This window comes from Marmota monax, unplaced genomic scaffold (assembly GCF_021218885.2).
Source record: "Marmota monax isolate L192 unplaced genomic scaffold, Marmota_monax_Labrador192_F-V1.1 WCK01_AAM20220418_F8-fsc00034, whole genome shotgun sequence".
NCBI lineage: Eukaryota > Metazoa > Chordata > Mammalia > Rodentia > Sciuridae > Marmota > Marmota monax.
The window spans coordinates 7,823,264-7,845,507 of NW_026693934.1; the positions used below are offsets into that span (position 1 = coordinate 7,823,264).

The 22,244-nt window shown below is 36.8% G+C and overlaps 2 protein-coding genes across 13 annotated transcripts in view; one reads left to right on the forward strand and one right to left on the reverse strand.

The window, feature by feature from the left end:
• R3hdm1 (R3H domain containing 1) overlaps positions 1-14,463 on the reverse strand; it is a 174,547-nt gene extending 160,084 nt beyond the window's left edge. For all 9 annotated transcript variants that reach the window (XM_046463695.2, XM_058585380.1, XM_058585382.1 and 6 more), the window contains exon 1: positions 14,309-14,463. The gene's annotated coding sequence lies outside the window, so the exon portion shown is untranslated. The remainder of the gene's footprint in view (positions 1-14,308) is intronic.
• Positions 14,464-15,209: 746 nt separating this feature from the next.
• Positions 15,210-22,244, forward strand: part of Zranb3 (zinc finger RANBP2-type containing 3) — a 232,121-nt gene continuing 225,086 nt past the window's right edge. For 3 of the 4 annotated variants that reach the window (XM_046463792.2, XM_046463794.2, XM_046463796.2), the window contains exon 1: positions 15,210-15,367. The gene's annotated coding sequence lies outside the window, so the exon portion shown is untranslated. The remainder of the gene's footprint in view (positions 15,368-22,244) is intronic. The other variant, XM_046463793.2, reaches the window with a different exon arrangement.

Sequence of the window (22,244 nt, forward strand, 5' to 3'; positions counted from 1 at the left end):
CAAAGTATCTATATTTTCCCTAGCCCCCGCCCCCATTGTGAATTAGTATCCACATTATCAGAGAAGATATTCTGCCTTTGGTTCTTGGGATTGGCTTATTTTGCTTAACATGATATTCTCCAGCTCCATCCATTTACTGGCAAATGCCAAAATTTCAGTCTTAAGGCTGAGTAATATTTCATTGTGTATGTGTGTGTGTGTATCTCACATTTTCTTTATCCATTCATCTGTTGAAGGGCACCTAGGTTGGTTCTGTAGTTTAGCTATTGTGAATTGAGCTGCTATAAACATTGATGTGGCTGTATCACTGTAGTACGCTAACTTTAAGTCCTTTGGGTATATGCTGAGGAGTGGAATAACCGAGTCAAATCGTGGTTTCATTCCACGTTTTCAGAGGAATCTCTATATTGCTTTCCATGGTGGTTGCACCAATTTGCAGTCCCATCAGCAATGTATGAGTGTGCCTTTCCCCCCACATTCTCACTAACATTTACTGAGCAACTGTCAATTTTAAGAACAATATTACACTCTTTGAAAAACAAAACATGGAGTCTAACTGTAATATGCCTGACAAGGCCATTTATTTTTAAACATTCTACCATAATCATGTTTCCATTGAATTCCTTGGTAAAGAAAGGCACATTAATTGACATGATTAATGATTAAAACAATTTATACTTGGTACAGCATAATATTAGACCTGGAGTTTGAAGATCCACATTTAAGTCACATGGGGCATTAACTGTTTATGTTCACTTTGGGTTAATACAGCAGTCCTCCCTTACCTGCAACTTTCTGCAGTTTCAAATATCAAAGTCAACTGTGGTCTGAAAGTATGACATGGAAAATTCCAGAAATAAATAATAAGCTTAAAATTGTGTGACATCCTGAGTAACATGATGAAATCTTGCACTGTCCATTCTCAGTTCCACTCCAGACATGCATCATCCCTTTGTCCAGCATATATTCATGCTATATACACCACTAGCTCTAGGCTCACTGGTCATTTAAAAAGAAAGCTGTTGCTTTCTCAGTGAGCTGATTGACTGCTGAGGTACCACAGTTGTCTATGTTCAAATAACCCATAAGTAGTCTAATGCTGTCTCACAATGCCTAGGTCCTTCACCTTATTTTATTTCATCCCAAGAAGAATGAATACCATAGGATATTTTGACAAAGACTACATTCATACAATTTCTATTACAGGATATTGTTATGAGTGTCCCATTTCATTGTTATTGTTGTTAACTTCTTAGTGTGACCAATTTATAGGTTAAACTTTATCACAAATATGTAGGTATGGGAAAAGAACAGTATATATATATATATATATATATATATATATATATATATATATATACTGTTCTTTATACCATATATATATGGTTCGGTAATATTTGAAACTTTAGGCATCTACTGGGAGTCTAGAAATGTATCCCCAGCAGATAAGTGAAGACTACTATAATTTAGTATCTCAGAAACATAATGTTACTGGCAACTAAGCAAGGGAACTTGCCTGGATCCAATCAAATTTAGTCACCCGCCTGCATAAGAAATAAGAAAACAAGGTAAACAGGAAAAATGAATTTTATGCAATTTAATCTAACTGGGGAGAAGTAGCTAGATGTTTCTCCTCAGGTCCTACAGAAGCCCTTACAATTTACAGAAATAAAAGACAAGTGATATACATATTTAGATTTATTAGGCTATGCTTAGCCAGAGAATATTGTTTAAGCTGTTTTTAGCACCTCTCCTGGGCATAAGGAAGTTTGGTAGAGCTCTGTTTTAATACTAAGTGAAGAGTTGTATGAGAAATGAGAGTAAAACAAACTTGTTTTAAAATTTTTTTTTTTATTAAGAAGTTCAATTAATAGTTATCTGGCCATCGCTACTGTGAATTTAGAAGACATAAATCCCACCTAATTCCTAGGACCTCATATATTTAATTAAAAAAGACCACTCACTGAGTTTTTTGCTTATGCTTTTTCATGTCCTTGTTTTTCTTATCCTACCTTCAAGCAAATTTATGTAAAGATGAGAACAAATAGGAAGATAAGAAAAAAAGGAAGTGGAAGCTACAGCTTATAATATTCAAATTAAGTCCTGAGCAGAAGTATGTCTTTAAGAACAGAAACAATTAGTAGTCAATTCTGCTATCTTAGTTTGACTTTTATAAACATTATCCCTTATTTAGCTCTAGCACTTCTGTAAACATTTTTACAAATGCCACATAAACAAACAAAAAGACATAACATGAACAAATTCTTTTTTAAAAGTAATATATTCATGTTAGACATTAATAAGAAGTTGCATCTAACATTTCAGTCAAATCTCTTAAACTGTCTCTTATTTTTAAAATTCATTGGGTTCTTCATCTCAGTGGTAAGGTAAATTGCAACAAAAACTTGGTACAGCTCTGTATGTTCTCTTAGGAGAATCCATAAAATGACTTTCATATGCCACCAATACAGCCTGAATACTTGGCTAGAAACCCTCTTTATTATTTTCTTGCCTTAATTACATTTCAAAATAAGTATATATTAAAAAGTAAACCAACACAAAAGCTGTGGAATATGCACACTGGATTAATAACAATAAAATCTTTTCTGTAGAGTGACAACCAGAAAATTTAATTCTTAATTTATCATATGAACTTAACAAAACTTTAGAGCTAGAAAAGGCCATGCACATCATGAATATAAGATTTTAAACCTGGCTCTTGGATATATAAACTGCCATTCCAAAAGTTATGACAAACAGAAGTGGCAATAATCCATATCTAAAAACAAACAAAAACTGATTCAATGCTGAAAAAGTCACACTTTTTTGAATCAAGGTTGATTCGTATATAAAGTTAATGTCAGCTTAACATATTCCTTTCTAAAAAATCTTGATGAAAATAACAATTAACAATTTTAAAGATACAGTTTAGTAGTATTCAGTGTATTCACATTGTTATATAGTAACTAGCTGACTCTAGTTTCAAAACTTTTTCAATGCCTCATACCCATTAAGGAATCATTCCCCATTTCCCCTTCTCTTCAATCCCTGGTGAACCCTAATCTAGGAATTTGTATATTCTGTCTCTAGGAATTTGTATATTTTGAATATTTGGATAAAAAGATCAAACAGTATGTGACTTTGCAGGTTTAATGTATTATTATGATTTTTTGATGCTGGGGATTGAACTGGGGTGCTTTGCCACTGACCTACATGTTTTTACTTTTTATTTTGAGGCAGAGTCTCTCTAAGCTGATGAGGCTGGCCTTAAATTAGTGATTCTCCTGCCTCAGCCTGCCAAGTTGCTGGGACTCCAGGTATGTGCCACCACAACTGGCTGTAAGCTAAACAACCTAACTATTCTTCTTCAAAAATCCAATGGCTTTATATGCTGCAAATGCATATCAATGCATTCTAGGAAAAATACATACTTAATCATACCCAATGAATACCAATACCTAATTACCTAAAGTCAATGGAATAGGAAAAGCAGGTTAATTCTAAAGTTTCAACAAAAATATTCAAAAACCTTAAAGAAAACTTAAGTAATTTTTGTGTTATAACTGCTCTTTATTAAGAACAGCAAGAAATAATAAGAGTTTGCTAGTATTTTCAGCTAAATTATGACAATTTTGTATTAACAAGGGACAAAGAAAATATAGCAAAATGTTAACTGCAGAATTGAGTTATAAAATGTGTATGTTTGAAAAATTTCAAACTACAATGGAAAAATTAGACTGGCAGCAGATTTCTCAACAGCAATCCAGATGTTAGAAGACATTAGAATCATGTCTCGATACAAAAGTAAAAGGATTTTGAACTCTTTGTTCTATACTATCAACTATGTTGATGTCAGAATAAAGGCTTTAGGCATATAAGGTCTCAAAAGGCCTGTAAGGTTCCTAAGCAACCTTTCTTTGGGAAAATATCAGTTTATTATCTAACAAAATTTGTGTATAAAACAATTCAGAGGAAGGATCCACATAATCCAGGAAACACTTCATTTCACCAAAGAGGGCAGTGAAGGGATGAGAGCTCTGAGCAGAATATAAGATTTGAAGAGAAGAATCTGTGGGAAAGAGCACCCCATGAAACAGAGAATGGAAAATCTTGAGAATATGTTGTTTTATTGAATGATAATCATGAAATGTGTTTGTTTCATTTCCAAAAGATGTAAAAGTTGTCAAATTACCTGAGCAAAAATATTTAAATCTGAGCATGTTTTTTTTCCCTCAAATTACCTTGCTTGTTATCAACATGGTCTAAAAACAGGTCTTTAAAATGTCTCTTGAACTGTTTCTTTCCTGTGGTTACATTACCTTAGGACAAAACCTAAAATTACATTATAGTCTGGTTGCCTGGTTCAGTGACAAAATCAAAGGCCTGGATCTAGCCACTTAGTAACAATATGGAATAAAAACTGGTAAGGCTAATGATGGTGTCAAACAGCCAAGTTGTATATAAAGGAGATAAAAACCTATTGGGGGTGTTGATAGGATTACACCTTCACACTTTCTCCCTTTTTAGGACAATCTCTGGAGGGTCTTTGAATTAGGCAAGTAAAATCTCCTATCCCTATCCACACCTTAGTTTCCATTCTTTAATTGGGAGCAGCAGAGAGGGAATAGGTAAAAATAATACTGATGCACCTTTATAATATATGTGTCCGGTGTGAGTTATAGTTCCTTTCCTCCATCAACTCCCTCCCTACATTAAAACAGAGAAGCCTGGGGATGTAGTTTGGGCATACAGTGCCTGTTGAGCATGCATGACACTCTGGGTTCCATCTTTGGCAAGACACACACACACACGCACGCACGTGATTAAAAAAAAAAGTGATTATTTTGTGTTAACCCTAAAAAGTCAGGAAGTCCTTGATATGTGGAGATTAAAGGTTTGTGTTTAAACTTTCCACGTGTCTCCTAAATCTACTACATTTAGGATGAAGAGGGTCTACTGCAGGACTAACTTATTAAGCTAACAAATACACCTAACAGACAACCCTTCCTGTACTCAGAACATCCCTGAGCTTTACTAAGTAATATTACTATTTTCATCCAAGTATGCTCCTATTTCATGGCCTTTGTATTTTCTGTTCCTTCCACCCAGAACTTTATTCCCTTACATATTTCATGGCCCTCATTTCATTCAGGTGTTTTAAGTTGTTATCCTAACTACTCTTGTCTCAAATAGGCCCTATACCCCATTCTATCATTTTCTTTTTTGTCCCATGTGCAAAAATTCCTACCTATTCCTACATTTTATATATATTTAATTTCTTTATCTCACTAGAAAATAAGATCTACTAGGGTAAGAGCTCCCTGTTATATGGCTGCTTGCCTTACCACGCAGACTCTAACTTCAATTCCAGTACCCACAACCCCAAAGGTTTATTGTAATGATGACTGTATAGTTTTAGTGGTAAGAGTTTTAGAACTTTATATGTTATCTGGCATTATGGTTTAAACCTGAGGTGTCCCCCAAAAGTTGGAGAGAAGGCAAGAAAGTTTACTGATGATTTGGTTATGAGTGTTAACCTAATCAGTGCATTAATTCACTGATATGGACTAACTGGGTGGTAACTGTTAGTAGGTAGGGTATAGTTGGAGGAAGTAGGTCACTGGTGGCATGCCTTTGGGGTTTATATTTTGTCCCTGCTGAGTGGCGCTCTCTCTGCTTCCTGATTGCCATGTCTGAGTTGCTTTTCTCCTTCATGCTCTTCTAAGATGATGTTCTACCTCATTTTGAACCTAGAGCTATTGGAGCCAACCATCTATGAACAGAGACCTCTGAAATTATAAATCCCAAATAAACTTTCCTTCCTTTATGTTGTTCTTGTCATGTCATTTGATCACAATGACAAAAAAATCTGACTAAGACATCTGGTTCAGCATTTATGGAATCATGAGGACTTGAAATAATTAATATTTAATTTCATTAATTTTAACAGAGAAAACATACACACCAACTTTTATTTAAAGCAGAATTTTTTGTAGTTTTCTTCAATGATTGCAGGATTGGGGCGAAGTGACAAAATGGTTTTAAAGGAGGCATTAATTTTACTCCCTCCTTTCTGAGAAATTTTTATAGCTTTTTTGGGAGTCCTTCTTGTTCACTACCTTATTTTACTTAAAAGGACCGAAACAGAAAACAAAATGAATAATAATAAAAAAAAGAGCTCAGCTCTTTTTTTTCAAAAAAATATTTATTTATTCTTTTTAGTTGTAGTTGGACACAATACCTTTACTTTATTCATTTTTATGTTGTGCTGAGGATCGAACCCAGGGCTTCACAGATGCTAGGCAAGCACTCTACCACTGAGCCATAACAGCAGCCCCAAATACAGCTCAGCTCTTTAGCAAATACTACTAAATGAACCCAATTTACATGAAGGTTATTAAACACCCACTGGGGAAAAAATTAGCTAATTCATAACAGAGAAAGCCTGACAAATATAAATGAAAGAATGGTAGTTTCTATATAACAAAACATTTATAGGCATCATCTTGTTTCCTCCTTAAATCTTAAAAAGGTGTGTCATTTTTCATTTTATAGCTGAAGATTGAGAGGCTAAGAACATGACAGCTGCAAAGTGATAGAGTTGTGACATTCAACCAGGCCTTTTGAGTTTCCAGACATATTCTGTACTTTTTTCCACTGGACAAGTGATGCTCAAAGTGTGTACCAATGTGGGGTTGCTAAAATCCTTTTACAGGGTCCAAGAGGTCCTTCCTTATTCATCTCCACATTTGTGTGTGGCCAAATTGTTTTCTTAATATTTCCACCAAAACCACATAACTGACTGCAAAAGCAGATATGATAACTCAAACATCTTCTGATAACTCAGATGCTAAGGAGATTTGCAAAAAATGTAAAGTAATGCCAATTTTTATTTTTAAAAGCTATTCTTCATAAAATAAGGTATTTGTATTATCATACATTGAAGGTTTTTTTGGGTACCAAGGATTGAACTCGGGGCACTCAACCACTGAGCCACATCCGTAGCCCTATTTTTTGGTATATTATTTAGAGACAGGGTCTAACTGAATTGCACAGTGCCTTGCTTATGCTGAGGCTGCCTTTGAACTCATGATCCCTCCTGCTTCCGCTTCCCAAGCCACTGGGATTACAGGAGTAATCCACATGGCCAGCTTTATCATTCTTTTTAAATGAATCATTATATATTTAAAAAATTTCTCTCACTTAATACTATTAAAATAGCAATACTATTCAAATTGACCTACGTATTTGATATAATCCCTATCAAAATCCAAGCTGAATCCTTTGCAGAAACTGATAAAGTGATTTAATTTTTTTTTTTTTGTAGTTGTAGATGTACAGATGCCTTTATTTTATTTGTTTATTTTTACGTGGTGCTGAGGATTGAACCCAGGGCCTCATGATGCTGAGCTACACTCCCAGCCCTGGTAAAGTGATTCTAAACTACATATGGAAATAAAAGGGACTCAGAATAGCCAAAATAAACTTGAAAAAGAAGAACGGAGTTGGAAGATTCACACCCTAATTTCAAAATTTACTACAAAAGTTAATTAAAAGTTACAAAATCAAATAGTATAGTCCTGGCATGAAGACAAACACACAATGGAATAGAATGGAGGGTCTAGATCAACTGATTTGAAAATCTCAGTACCACGATAATTCGATGGGGAAAAGCAGTCTTCTCAACAAGTGGTGCTGAGATAAAACCGGACAGCCACTTATAAAAGAATATGGATCCTATTCACACCATACACAAAAATTAAATTGTAACAGGTCATCTGTTTTAGTTATTATAGAAAGCATTATGCTCTCAAGTTGGTGGACTCTTATTTTCATCTCCTCATATCCTTCCCTCATTGCTTTAAAACATCTAGTACTTTTGTATTAGAAAAGACATATAATGAAAGCATAACTTAATGAGCATAAAAATTTCCCTTTCCCACCCAAATTAGTTCATCTGCTCATTTGTTTACTTGACATATTTGTACAAGGGGATAAAGTCTGTAATATCATCTTACGGAAAATTAATAAGACTAAAAATAATTGAATAATGCATAACCTCTTGACAAAAATCATATTATAGCAACCAACCAATAAGTAATTTAGATGACTGACACCATATTCTAGTTTATTTGCAAAGGGACTAGAACTCTAACTAAAGGATGAGAAAAGAACTGACATTTAGGGAAAACAAGGCAAAGAATGTGAAAACAGACTGTACCTTGGATATGTTTGATGTTGAGTTTTCTATTGTGTTCAGATACATGTGAACATGGCTTAGTTTTTATTAATTTTTTTCATTTTGTTTTGACTACTTTGTGTCATTTAAATGAAGTGTACAAAATTTACAAATGGCATTTTGTAGAGGGCATTTGTTTAAAAATAGATACTACCCCCAATATTATAAAACAGGACGTATGTGTAACAGAAATTTTTGTACTTAAATTTCTAATTTTTAATAATTATATATTGATGGGAAGTTGCAAAGTTCTATGTATCCCTCATCCAGTTTCCAATGATAAGAATATTTCAATATCAAAATAGAAACTAACATTGATACAATAAATCCAAAATTTATTCAGATTTCACTCATCTGTTTTTTTCTTTCCTTCCATCCTTCTACAGTACTGAGGACTGAACACTGGGGCACTCTACCACTAAGCTATATCTCCAGCCCTTTTCTTTTTCTTTTATATTTATTTTTTAGTTTTCGGTGGACACAACATCTTTATTTTATTTTTATGTGGTGCTGAGGATCGAATCCAGCGCCCCGTGCATGCCAGGCGAGTGGGCTACTGCTTGAGCCACATCCCCAGCCCTCCAGCCCTTTTCTTAATTCTTTAAAATTTTGAGATAGGGTCTTGCTAAACTGTGAAGGCTGGCCTTGCATTTGTAATATTTCAAGTAGCTAGGATTACAGGTGTGTGCTATTATAGCTGACTATGTGGCTTTACCTACGCTTTTTATAACATGTATAAATTTATGTAGCCACCATCACCACCACCAACAATATTCACAACCCTTTCATTAAAAAGATCCATGTTATCCCTTTATAATCACATCCATTCTGCTCCCCTCAAACCATCCACATAGACTGGTACCCACCTTCTGTTCTCCATCACTATAATTTTGTCATTTAGAAAATGCTATGTAAATGGAACCACATGATATGTAGCCTTTTAAGATTTTTGTTCTGTCAGCATAATTCCCTTGGGACTTAGCTAAGCCTGGGTGTACTGATAGTTTGTTCCTTTTTACTGCTGTATAATATTCCATGATATATGAATATTATAAAGTTCAACTGTTTACCCAATGAAGGACATTTCGGTTGTTTCCAGTAAAACAAAATAGAATAAGAACCCAAGATACCTTATAAAATTACTTAGTTGTTGATGGACCTTTATTTTTATTTATTTATATTTGGTGCTAAGAATTGAATCAAGTGCCTCACACATGGTAGGCAAGCACTCTACCTCTGAGCTACAACCCCAGTCCTGATGCTTTTTTTTTTTTTTTTGTAGTGCTGGGGATTGAATCCATGGCCTTGAATATGCAAGGCAAGCACTCTATCAACAGAGCTAAATACCCAGCCTCTGATACTTATTTTTTTAATACTATTTATTTATTTATTTATTTATCCATCCATCCATCCATCCATCCATTTATTTATTTATTTTTGTGGTGCTGGGGATTGAACCCAGGGCCTCACAAGCACCAGGCAAGTGCTCTACTACTGAGCTACAGCCTCACCCCCAATACTGATTTTTAAATATAGCAATTCTGTAAGCTTTCCAAAAAGGTTTTGTATGAGGGTCTAGTGCTCACTTGAGCTATTACTTTGAATACAGGTAGAAAGATTTTTAATTTAACAATATTAAAACCTTAAAAAAATTCTAGCACTTCCCTGTCCAATGAGGGCCAAGGCAGAAAGATAAATCTTCAGTTGTTAAAGCTTCTACCTCTGACTATAAGGTGATATTTTACTTCAGTTATGAAACCTCTTTCATGTAGAAGATGGGTTAGTAAGTTAATTGTACAACTAGCCCACAAAAGTAATTTCTATCTGTCATTCACCTAAAGTTGGCAGAAGTCCAATCACAGCACTTTAAACCCTTAAATTAGACAATACAAAATTACTGCCTTTCCATAAGAAGGAATAAAAACAAATGTAATTTCTCTACTTAATTTCTTTTGGAAGGAAGTAGATACAGGAAATTGTATATGAAAACATGAGTTGGGTAGGCCAAGAGGTATCATTTAAATATGTCAAGTGATCTAGTATTTATAAAAAGGTTCAAAAAGATCTTACAACTTGCCTAGAGATGTGAGCTTACAAGTAGAAATTTTGAAAGAGCAATAAATTTACAATTCACAATGTAAATAAATAAGAAAGATCACAAAGCGTAGGCTTTCAAAACTCACAGGAAAAAAATTAAACTTAATGGGTAAGAAGAGGCAAAATACGAAAGGATAAAATCTGGAACTAAGAAAACAAATAGCTGGAAAATTAAGGTAGAGAACCAGTTTTGAGCCATGACTTAGTAAGTCATCTCTTATTCAATCCTCAACTAATGACTTAGATAAATTAAATTTTGGAAATGATACATATTCCTATGCAGGCTAAATATTTATCAAGTACGAGCAAATTAAATTACATAATGCTTCATTACTTGGGAAGCAAAGTTAACAATAAAAATTTTATTTTCATATTCCTATATTATTGGTAAAGATAATGGGAAGTCCCAGAGATTAAGTGGCAGATGATTTAATATTTAAAAAAATTTACTATTGTACTGGGAAAGACAGATTACACATCCCTTTTTTGATAACTGATACCTTGGTTTAGTTATGTAAAGTTGTAAGTGTACCTATGTGCAAGTGTGACTCCAAAGAACAAGTATTGATTCCGTGATTTGGTTTTCAAACTTCACAGTCATTTGTAACTGTATCTCTTTGACATGTGACTGCCTGACATATTTGCAACAGATTATAGAGAATGAGAAAATAGAATTTTTTTTCTTCCAATAGCAACAACTTATTACAAACCCATCAAGTTTTAAGAGTTGATTTCTGTAGCATTTTTAAGAATGGAAAAAATAAAACTTACTGACTCTTATTGCCTTTCTCTTGAGTATTAAAACTTAAACATTAAGTCAAATGGCTATATTGGGTATTTTCAAGTACCAGTTCAAGAAAAATCTTTTTTAATTATTTCTCAAACATAGCAATGCATGCCTCCTAAATAATGAGCAAAAAGAAACTTATTTCAATTTTACAAAATTTTCTACTGCTGCCACCATGAAGGGCTTTCTTGAGGGAGCATCCAACTGTAGCAGTTTCAGTAACTTGAGAGGTACACCATAACATTATTCACCTCAGTTCATTATTCAGTGAAAGGTATAGTTGCCTTGAACCCTGGGGCTGGGCATTACTGTCAGATACATTTCATAATCAAACTGTTTTTATGTTAACCTTAAATTGATTTAACTGTACAAACTCCAAGGGCACTTTTATGTTTTAAGACACAGTATATTTTCAAAAGTACCTAGGAATAGAAAGAACAGTGTGTCTGGTAAGTTGTTTCATAGAAAAGAAACATTCAATATTGATAAAAAATAAAAATTAAAAGAGCACAAAACCTAGAGTGTGGTATGGTCACATGAATTCAAATGATCTGCTTAATCTAACTCCATTAAAAGCTCAACTGCTGGGTGTGGTGGCGCATGTCTGTATTCCCAGTGGCTTGGAGGCTGAAGCAGGAGGACTGGGAATTCAAAGACAGCCTCAGCAAAATGGAGGTGCTAAGCAACTCAGTGAGACCCTGTTTCTAAATAATACACAAAAAATAGGACTGGGAATGTTGCTCAGTTGCTGAGTGCCCTGGAGTTCAATCCCTGGTTACCCCACCACCTAAAAAGTTCAACTGTCATTTGCCTGTGACCTGGTAGCACAATAAATAGGGACAGCAACTACATAAACTGGATCTTGAAAAATACATCAGCTAAATAAAATTGTGAATGATACTACAATAGTTTATCACAACAATGTGGAACCATTTAATTCCTGATAATTCACTTGAAACATATTCCTAACTACTTGTATTTTAATTCAAAGACAAAAAAACTTCCATATCCAATCGTCAATTTCCAGTGTACCTTTTGCTTTAGAAATGACTAACTGCAAGTTTAATAAATCACTATATAAATTAATACTCCCACAGCACTTCTCAAAAACAGAACAACTTCTGAGGCTGCAACAATACCCTGTGCATATGAACAACAAGTGCATTCTCTAAATATGCATGAAAATAACTATAGTTAATATTTAATTGCACTGTTTGTTTCTTACACAAGGCTAGTGGCTTTACATACCTAATCTTTAATCTTCACAACTCCATAAACTGAACATTATCATCCCATTTTACAAATGAAGAAACTTCATTGAGGCTCAGAGGGATCATACAGGTACTAAAAGAATGTAGAGGCCTGCTGTATTTTCAGAAATCAGCCTTTTCTGCATGTAAGGCACAAGATATAAAAGCATCAACTGCCCAATTTATCAAAAAGTCATCAAGGTTTGAAAAATATCATGTCCAGTTATGTATGCTGTGGGTACTTACTGGGGAACTAAAGGGAATTCCCTTCCAAAGCTATGTATTACATTTTTATATTAACACATACCCAAATTTCTTCCTGGTCTTGGATATACATATTTATTTAGATTCTGTATCTGGATGTAATAGTTCAGGGGTACGGAAGATCACTAAACTAGTCTTTTCAGACCCAGAGGAAATGATCTAACAGTTAAACCTTCTATATTTTTTTCAAACCCAAATTTACTGAGACTCAGAAATGGCTCTAGAATATGTAAAAACAAATCCCACTGTGTATATTTATAATGAATACAAGAAAAAATAAAGTGCGGTGGAAAAAAGCAAAATAACAACAAAAGAAATGGGCCTGGAAGTTTATCTGTGATTATGAGCATGTTACTACAGGCTACAGAATCCATTATTTAAATTCATTCTCCCAGGTAAAACAAACAAACAAAAACCAGAGTGGTATATTTAAAGATGAGCATTCAATCAAAATCTGATTCATTATGATAGAATACGCAAAGATACCCAAATATGCCAAATCTTGAAAATTGATGTGTGCCCAATTATTTTGGTCAAACTGGCAGCCTACTAAATATTTCATAGGTGTTATTGATTCAAATATTACAAGTAGGTGGACTTTTTCAGTTTTACTTTAAACAGCTTTTTATTAATATTCTTGTAACCAATGACATTTAAGCTAAAAGCAAAGAGTTTTTTTCAAAGTTACAACTAGGCAAACTACAATCCTAGATATACATAAAAATTTTCTCGGGAAATTTTACAAGAAAAATCATTTGCTTTTTACTAAGCTTATTTGGGGAAGCACCTCATCACCTTTTACTTAGTTGACTTATGTTATCCCAGGACAATTACCCTTCCAGGGGCATGATATTCTCAACAATTTAAGTTGCTTTATAAAAGCAAGCTCAAATAGTGGCACTCCTCTGCACCTAACAATCACACAAAAAGAAACAGAAACAACAGCAAAAAGACTTCAAACACGTTGGGATTTGGGGCACAGTCTAAGGCTCAAGCATAATAGTGTGTGTAAATCTGATCCCCGAGGTCCGTGGCACTGACAGCCGTTCAACTTTAAAAAAAAAAAAATATTCCCAGTGTGCATTTTCCTTGTACCACAGGCAAGATACACCTTTAGTTAACCTACTGGTGGTCGAAATGACTTATTTCCTTTTTTAAAATTCTCGAGTGCAAGGCCAGGGTTCGCAACTGTGGGACACCGGCGCCAGACACACGAGAGCAGAACCACGCACGGAACCCGCTCCTGGAAGGCCTGCTGTGTTGGTTCCTCAGTCCCTGGGGCTGCAAGAGCAGCTGCAGCAGCAGCCATGGCAGGGACTCGGGAACCTTTCCCCTGCCTCCTCTGCTAGGCCTCGAGGGGTTTGCTTTTTACAAGGCCCCCGGGTGGGGGTGGTGGGCACAAGATAGTGGTTGCAACTGCAGCCGCGGCAGCCGGCCAGGCAAACCCGGCTCCTTCGGAACCAGACCTGCCAGCGGGCTGGCAACAGCAGGACGCAGCCGAGTCCAAGCTGGAGCGCCTACGGCTCGGCGAGGAAGGCCACCTTCTCACCCACCACATCTCTCCCCAGCTCGCCTCCTGCTCCGTTAGCGCTACCGGTTGGCGGGCGGGGGAGGGGAGCGAGGCTCGTTATTCCCGGGGAGGGGAAAGGGGGAGGGGAGGACATCTCTTACCCGCGTTACTGAGGAGGAGGAGGCGGTTGGAGCGCGGCGCGGCGGGGCGACGGCGGGGCTGGGTGGGTGTAAGTAAGAGTCTTACGAAAGGGAATTAACCCCATCACCAGCCCGGACACCGGCTCCAGCGGCAGCCGCGGCGGCAGAATCCCGCCCCTTCCCACCACGCACTAGCCCCGCCTCCCCGTTCTCTTTGAGGGACAGCACTCTCCATCATAGGCTGTACATTCATGGAGTGACATGAAGGTCACCCAATCATTCTTGTAAAAACTGCCTTCTCTCCACCCCTTTATCTCCTCCTGGGCCTCGGGAGAGCCATGCCAAGTCTTCCTCCACCCTCAAAGGAAAAAGAACCAATCCGCGGTTAGTAACCGCCCTTGAAGGACGCAAAAGTTAACCAATAATAAAACTAGGAGGACAGCCATTTTGCCCACTTGTAAAAGAGCCACCTTTTCCCACGAGTTGGGACCCTGAGGTGGGGGAGTTCCGGGAGTTTTACCAACAGGAAATATTAAAAATAAAACAATTATATTTTTTTCAGGGAGAATTTATAGTGATTTATAGGTACAAAGGAAAAATTTCATCCTTCTAGTGTGGAAAAGTGAGGCATGCTGCTTAGGAGTTTGCTCCTCCCCTTAGCGGTAACGGGTTCTAAGCAGAACACCTGGTTTCTGCAGCCTCAGTGGTGGAGGGCGGGGTGACTGCTTGGCCTGAGTGGACTATAGTTCCCAAGGCGCTTTGCTCCCACCAAGGCCCTGTCCTCTCTTTGCTTCCCGCGGGGCTTGACGGGAATTGTAGTTCCTGGGAGGTACCCGTGTTCTTGGCTAATAAGGCGGGACCAAGTTTTGAAGGATTTGGAAGTATTTTTCACCACTTTAAGTAAGGAGAGAACGCACACAAGAATGGTCAGGAGAGTTTTCTCAGAACACTAGAGATTTTAGATTGTTGGTATTTGAACACGCCTACTTTCAGGTCTTCCCTTAACGTCACTTCCGCTTAGGGGGCGGACACAGCCTAAACCTGTGGCGGGAGTTGGAGGTTCTGCAGCGAATATACCAGGTGTGTTCCTCTATGAGTGGCATGTCGGGCAAGTTGCTGTGGTAGATGGGAGGTTGAACGGAGTTAACTGCATTTTAATAATGAGTAGGTGAAATTAGATGGGGGTAATTCCCAAGCCTCTACTGCAGTTTATCACCTAGAGTCTTCAATTCCGGAATTCCAGTTTTCTGGTTTCTCTGTCCGCTCACTATTAGATTGCACCTACATATTTGTATAGCATGCCTCTTTTCGCCTTTACCGCTATGCGTGAAACATGGCTTCACTTTGTCACCTTGAACGGAGTAGGAAGTTATGAGGCAACTCCTACTTTTGTTACCGCTGAATACCAGTGAGGAGCTCTTGCTTCCTCAAACGCTGAAGTACAACACCTGAGAAGCATGCCAAGGCAAATGTAGCGTGGAAAGTTAAAGGATAGCAGAAAAGACTTCCTCCCAGAGGAAGAAGGGGACCCGACAGGCAGAATATGTGGAAGGGGGAGGTCTTCCCTTTTTTATATCTTAGATCTTCTTTTAGTTCTCCCACATTTCTGTCCTTTGTTTCCCTCTATCCTGCGGTGATAGAATGCAGATGGGAAGGCCAAAAGGTGGGAGCTAGGTGGTCTAAGTGGGCAGGAAGGGCCTAGGGTGTTTGATTAGCACCTCCCCATTTGCTGGGAGATACTTCATTAACAGTTCTTTAGGGTGGGTCCAGGCCTTGGGGACATTAATATTTCAATTTCCCCCTGGTATTGTTCTGGTTTCCTGGACTGCATTCTCAATAATGATCTCCATTTTCTTTATCTTACTCGGTATTCGACCCAATTTACCTAACTACACTAACTACTAACTACTTATCTTTAAATCTGGCTTCACCTTTACAAACACACTTATAAAGGGAGCTTTGAAGATGGAAAGTCAGATGGACTTCAGATGGATGATCATGAAGGTCCTATTACTCTTATTTCTTTTAGTAACACATCCATCAGACAAGTAGTGAGAGGGTGCCAACTTTAATACTCTAGTGAATAAACGCGTCATTAAAAATACTTAGGAGCTCACGGCCTATAATAAGCCTACCAAATGAAGCCATGGTTTATGCCCCTTCAGCATGCCAGGTTGACTGTTTGTGCTAACGGTCCATTTGGGGGTCTAGAGAATGTAGCAAAAATTGGGAAAGGCCTTACCAACCCAAGCCTGATGCCACTGTCTTAAACTTTTCTCCCTTCTTTTTTACTGAGACCTTCGTTTATAAATATTTACTGAGAATTTACACTCCTAGGCACTATACCACACTTTGGGTGTAGAGCTGATACCTGAAAGATAAATTACTTGTCCAAAAATAGAGAAAGACTGAACAAAATTAATGGTGATGTCACATGCTTTTTCTTTCTCCCTTAATTCTGTCAAGCCTTCCTCGATCTTCTGTTTCCAATCGACCTTTACATTAAAATAAGCATATTCTTTTTCATTATTTTTGCCGAAGTACCAATAAGCGTAAGTTCAGTACTAATAAGTGTTTTGTTTGTTTTGCCTTCTCGTACCAGGGATTGAACCCAGGCGTGCTTAACCACTGAGCCACCTTCCCAACCCTTTTTTATATTTTATTTTGGGACAGGGTCTGGCCAGATTGCTGAGGCTGGCTGTGAACTTGCAATCCTCCTGCTTAGGCCTTGGTAACTGCTGGGATTACAGGTCAACGCCACTGCACCAGGCTCTGAAGTGTGGTTTTTATATATCAAATAGATGATAAATTACTTAGGTAATCCTAGATAGAAGAATATGACCAATGTTTTAGCTATATAGTTTTTATATCTACCAAAGTTTTACTTTTTAATGGAATTAGGATATTTTTTGATGGTGGTGGGGGTGTGTGGGGAGTTCTGGGAATTGAACCCTGGGCTTCCCACATGCTAAGCGTGAGCTATATCACTGAACTACATCCCTAGCTCCCAGTTAGAATTTCTAATGATAATTTAGTAATAGTCTTGTATTGAAGCTTAGTTTTGTTTTTCATAAGTCTTTAAAATGTGAATCAAGTCCATAAACAGGAATGATGGCCATCATTTTACTGAGTTTTTCTTTTGAACCAGAAATAGGGTTATATGTATTTAGTATCCTTGTGTCCTTGCCACAATCTACAAGTATTTATATATATATATATATATTTTTTTTTTTTTTTGGGGGGGGTGCAGGAGATTGAACCCAGGACCTCATTTATTCTAAACATGTGCTCTACAGCTTACCTATATACCAATGCCCTGTTTTGTTTTATGGTCAAAGAAATTAGGGCTTAGTGAAGGTAAATAAGACTTTAAGGCCTGAGATCCCTTATCAAAATATTTGTAGCAGAGATTCATATCCAGGTCTGTCTGATTTTTGAACTCTTAATAACTGCTCATCCAACCTCTCAAATATTTTACTACTTTCCCAATATGTGCCAAACACAAAGAAAGATATACAATTATATCCAAAGTTTCTGGAACCATTGGTGGCAATGGTTTCTTCTTTTAAGCCATCTTTTGCCATGTACATAATACTCAAAGTATTTAAAAACATAGGAGAGTATACAAAAGAAAGGTGATCTGCAATCCTATTATTCAGAGATATCACTATTTACAGATACTGTGCTCTTTACTTATGAGGACAGGCACATCTGATTGAATCTTACTGCTTTACTCTTTTTGTGAGGGGTGATACTGGGGATTGAACTCAGGGGCACTCAACCACTGAGCCATATGCCTAGTCTTATTTCCTATTTTAGAGAAAGGGCCTCACTTTTGCTGAGGCTGGCTTTGAACTTGTGATCTTCCTGTCTCAGCCTCTGAGCTGCTGGGATTGCTGGCATGGGCCATCGCAACTGGCTCCAATATCTTTTTTTTTTTTTTTTCTTTTTTTGGTACTAGAGATTTAACTCAGGGGCATTCAACCCCTGAACCACATCCCTGTTGCAACACACAGCTAAACCAGTCAGGGTCACTCTAAGTGAATTTGGGGAATAAATAAAGACACAGACACAGAAAGTACCTTTTCTTTGGGTTCAGTGATCACTCATCAGCTGAAGCTCCCACAAGCGGGGCAAGTCAGGCAAGGAAGAGAAAGAGCACACTTCAAACCTGAGTTTTATTGGGGAAGGCTGTTTCATGGAATATTCTATCCCCAAAAGGGCAAAGGGGTAGTATTATAAAGGATTATGTGAGTGGTATGATGCCTACACCTGGAGGCATGCCTTGTTATCCAAGCTGGGATAACACCCAAGTTTCTGCAACCTGGCATTGCCTTGCCAGAAGGCAATAATTGGTCAGAACCCAGTGCATCAGGACTTAAAGGTGTCTGCATCCAGGACAGCTCCCAATACATCCTCAACCCTATTTTTATTTAGAGACAGGGTCTCGCTGAATTGCTTAACACCTTGCCATTGCTGAAGCTGGCTTTGAACTCATGATCCTCCTGCCTTGGCCTCCAGAGCTACTGGGAATATCATTTTTGATAGCTACTTATATTTCACTGTATAACTGTAATCAAGCCATTCCCTGCTGATGGATATTTATCTTGTGTTCAATGATTTTTTTCATTGTGGTGAAAACATAAAATTTACCATCTTAAAGTACAGATAGTATGGTTGTATTAACTGTATACACCTTGTATGTTATAGTAGTGTATTTTTTCTTTTTAACTACTGGGGATTGAACCCAGGGGCACTTTACCACTGAGGTACTGAGTCCTTTTTATTTTTTTGTTTTGAGATAAGGTCTTGCCAAATTGCTTAGCCCTTACTAAATGTCTGACGCTGGTTTCAAAGTTTTAATCCTCCTGCTTCAGTGTTCTCAGTTGCTTGGATTACAGACATGCACCACTACACCCTTTCAGTGGTAAGGAATTGTATGTAACAGATATCTGGATTTTTTCGTCTTTCAAAACTGAAATTCTGTACCCACTAAACAACTTCCCTTTTATTCTCCTTTTTTCCCTGGTAACCATCTTTCTGCTGTTGAGTTTGACTTATCTTATGAAAGTGGAATCATGCAGTGTGCATAATATACTCAAGGTTTATTCATGGTCTGGCTTATGATAGAATTTCCTTTTAGAGATGAATTCATTGTATGTGTATGCCACATTTTCTTTATACATTCATCTGGTGAGTACATTTGGGTTGCTTCTACCTTTTGGCTTTTGTGAATCATGCTACAGTGAGAAGGGTAGTGCAAATATCTTTTCTAGATGCTGTTTTCCATTATTTTGGATATAAACTGAGAAGAGGGATCTTTGAATTGTATATTAGTCTTTATAAGCAAGACTCATAAGCATTTCTTTTTTGTATACCTGTCTGATTATCTCTTGAATCTTATTTTTCAGAATTATTTAGCCATGAGTACCCTGTAATTCCAAAATTGTTCTTGAGAATGAATGTGCCATTTCATTATGACTATGTTTGAGAAAACCCATTTTTTATCTTTTACTCTCTTTAGTCTGATTGTAAAAAGTGAAAGAGAAAGGAGGAAAACTACCCCATTTACAATAGCCTCAAAACAAAACAAAACAAAAACTTGGGAATCAACCTAACAAAAGAGGTGAAAGACCTCTACAATGAAAGCTACAAAACGCTAAATTAAAGAGATTAAAGAAGACCTTAGAAGATGGAATGATCTTCCTTGTTCTTACATAAGGCAGATCCAAAAGCATTATGCAGACTTCATGCAATTCCAATCAAAATCCCAATGACATTCCTCATAGAAATAGAGAAAGCAGCCATGAAATTCATCTGGAAAAATAAGAGACCCAGAATAGCTAAAGCAATCCTCAGCAAGAAGAGTAAAACAGGTGGCATCACTATACCAGACCTTAAACTATACTACAGAGCAATAGTAACAAACACGTCATGGTGTTTGTTACTAAACAAACCAAAACAGATTGGTAGACCAGTGGTACAGAATAGAGAACACAAAGACTAACCCACATAATTACAGTTGTCTTATAATATGACAAAGGTGCCAAAAACATACATTGGAGGAAAGATAGTCTCTTTAACAAATGGTGCTGGGAAAACTGGAAATCCATATGCAACAAAATGAAATTAAACTCCTATCTCTTCACTATGCACAAAACACAACACAAAGTGGATCAAAGACCTAGGAATTAAACCAGAGGCCCTACATCTAATAGAAGAAAAAGTAGGACCAAATCTTCATCATATAGGATTAGGCCCCTGCTTCCTTAACAAACTCCTATAGCACAAGAATTAAAACCAAGAATTAATAAATGGGAGTGGATTCAAACTAAAAAGCTTCTCAGCAAAAGAAACAATCAATGAGGTAAATAGAGAGCCTACAGCTTGGGAGCAAATTTTTACCACTTGCACATCAGAGCACTAATCTCCAGGGTCTATAAAGAACTCAAAAAGTTAAACACCAAAAAACCAAACCAAACAAACAAAAATAACCCAATCAATAAATGGACCAAGGAACTGAACAGACGCTTCTCAGAAGATGATATACAGTCAATCAACAAATATATGAAAAAGGGTTCAACATCTCTAGCAATTAGAGAAATGCAAATCAAAACTCATCTCACTCCAGTCAGAATGGCAGCTATTAAGAATACAAACAATAATAAGTGTTGGTGAGGATGTGGGGAAAAAGGCACACTCATACATTGCTGGTGAGACTGCAAATTGGTGCAGCCAATGTGGAAAGCAGTATGGAGAATCCTTGGAAAAGGGAATGGAACCACCTTTTGACCCAGTTCTCCCACTCCTTGGGCTATACCCAAAGAACTTAAAAACAGCATACAACAGGGACACAAACATATCTATGTTTATTGCAGCACAATTCACAATAGCTAAACTGTGGAACCAACCTAGATGCCCTTCAGTAGATGAATGGACAAAGAAAATGTGGTCTATATACACAATGGAATATTACTCAGCAATAAAAGAGAATAAAATTATGACATTTGCAGGTAAATGGAAGGAATTGGAGAATATAATGCTAAGTTAGCTAATCCCAGAAAGCCAAATGCCAAATGTTTTCTCTGATATAAGGAGGCTGATTAATAGTGGGGTTGAGAGGGGGAGCATGGGCAGATTAGATGAACTCTAGATAGGGCAAAGGGGACAGAGTTGAATGGAGGGGGAAAGGGGGTAAAAGAAATGGTGGAATGAGATGGACATCATTACCCTAAGTACACATATAAAGACACGAATGGTGTGAATATACTATGTTTACAACCAGAGATATGAAAAATTGTGCTTTATATGTGTAAAATGAATTGCAATGCATCCTGATGTCATATATAACAAATTAGAATAAAATTTAAAAAAATACCCATTCTCTAATTTCTGTAACTTTATGTTTTAAAATCTAATAGGTAAAATGTGCTCCCTCTCTTCTTTTTAGACATTTTCTTGTCAGTCTCAAATTTTCTCATATTCTATTAGATTTTGGAATCATTTTGTCAAGTTAAAAATAAATCTCTGCACTTTTATATTTTAACAAAATTCAAGTTTGACATTTAAATAGATTTTGAATATTACCTCTTAAAGGAAGACAAGTACTCTATATTAACTATAGAGAAATTTTCATAGATAACATAGAAATCAAATGTCATTCTGTACTTTTAAAAAATGTTTTAGTTACAGAGTTGGATCTAAATGGTTACAGTTTATGAGCACATTTCATTTTAAACATTACATGACTACTTTTTTTATATGCCTTTTATGAGTGACTTCCAGTTGAACCTGGTGACTTCTGAATGTTTATCTGTGACTTATAATTGTTTATCCCTCTGTAATTCATAGCCTTCTCCAAGTGTTTCAAATTCAACATGCCCCAAATCTTAGCCCACATATTCATATTTACTCCTAAATCTGTTTCTCTTCTGTATATCTCTATCTTATTTGTTTA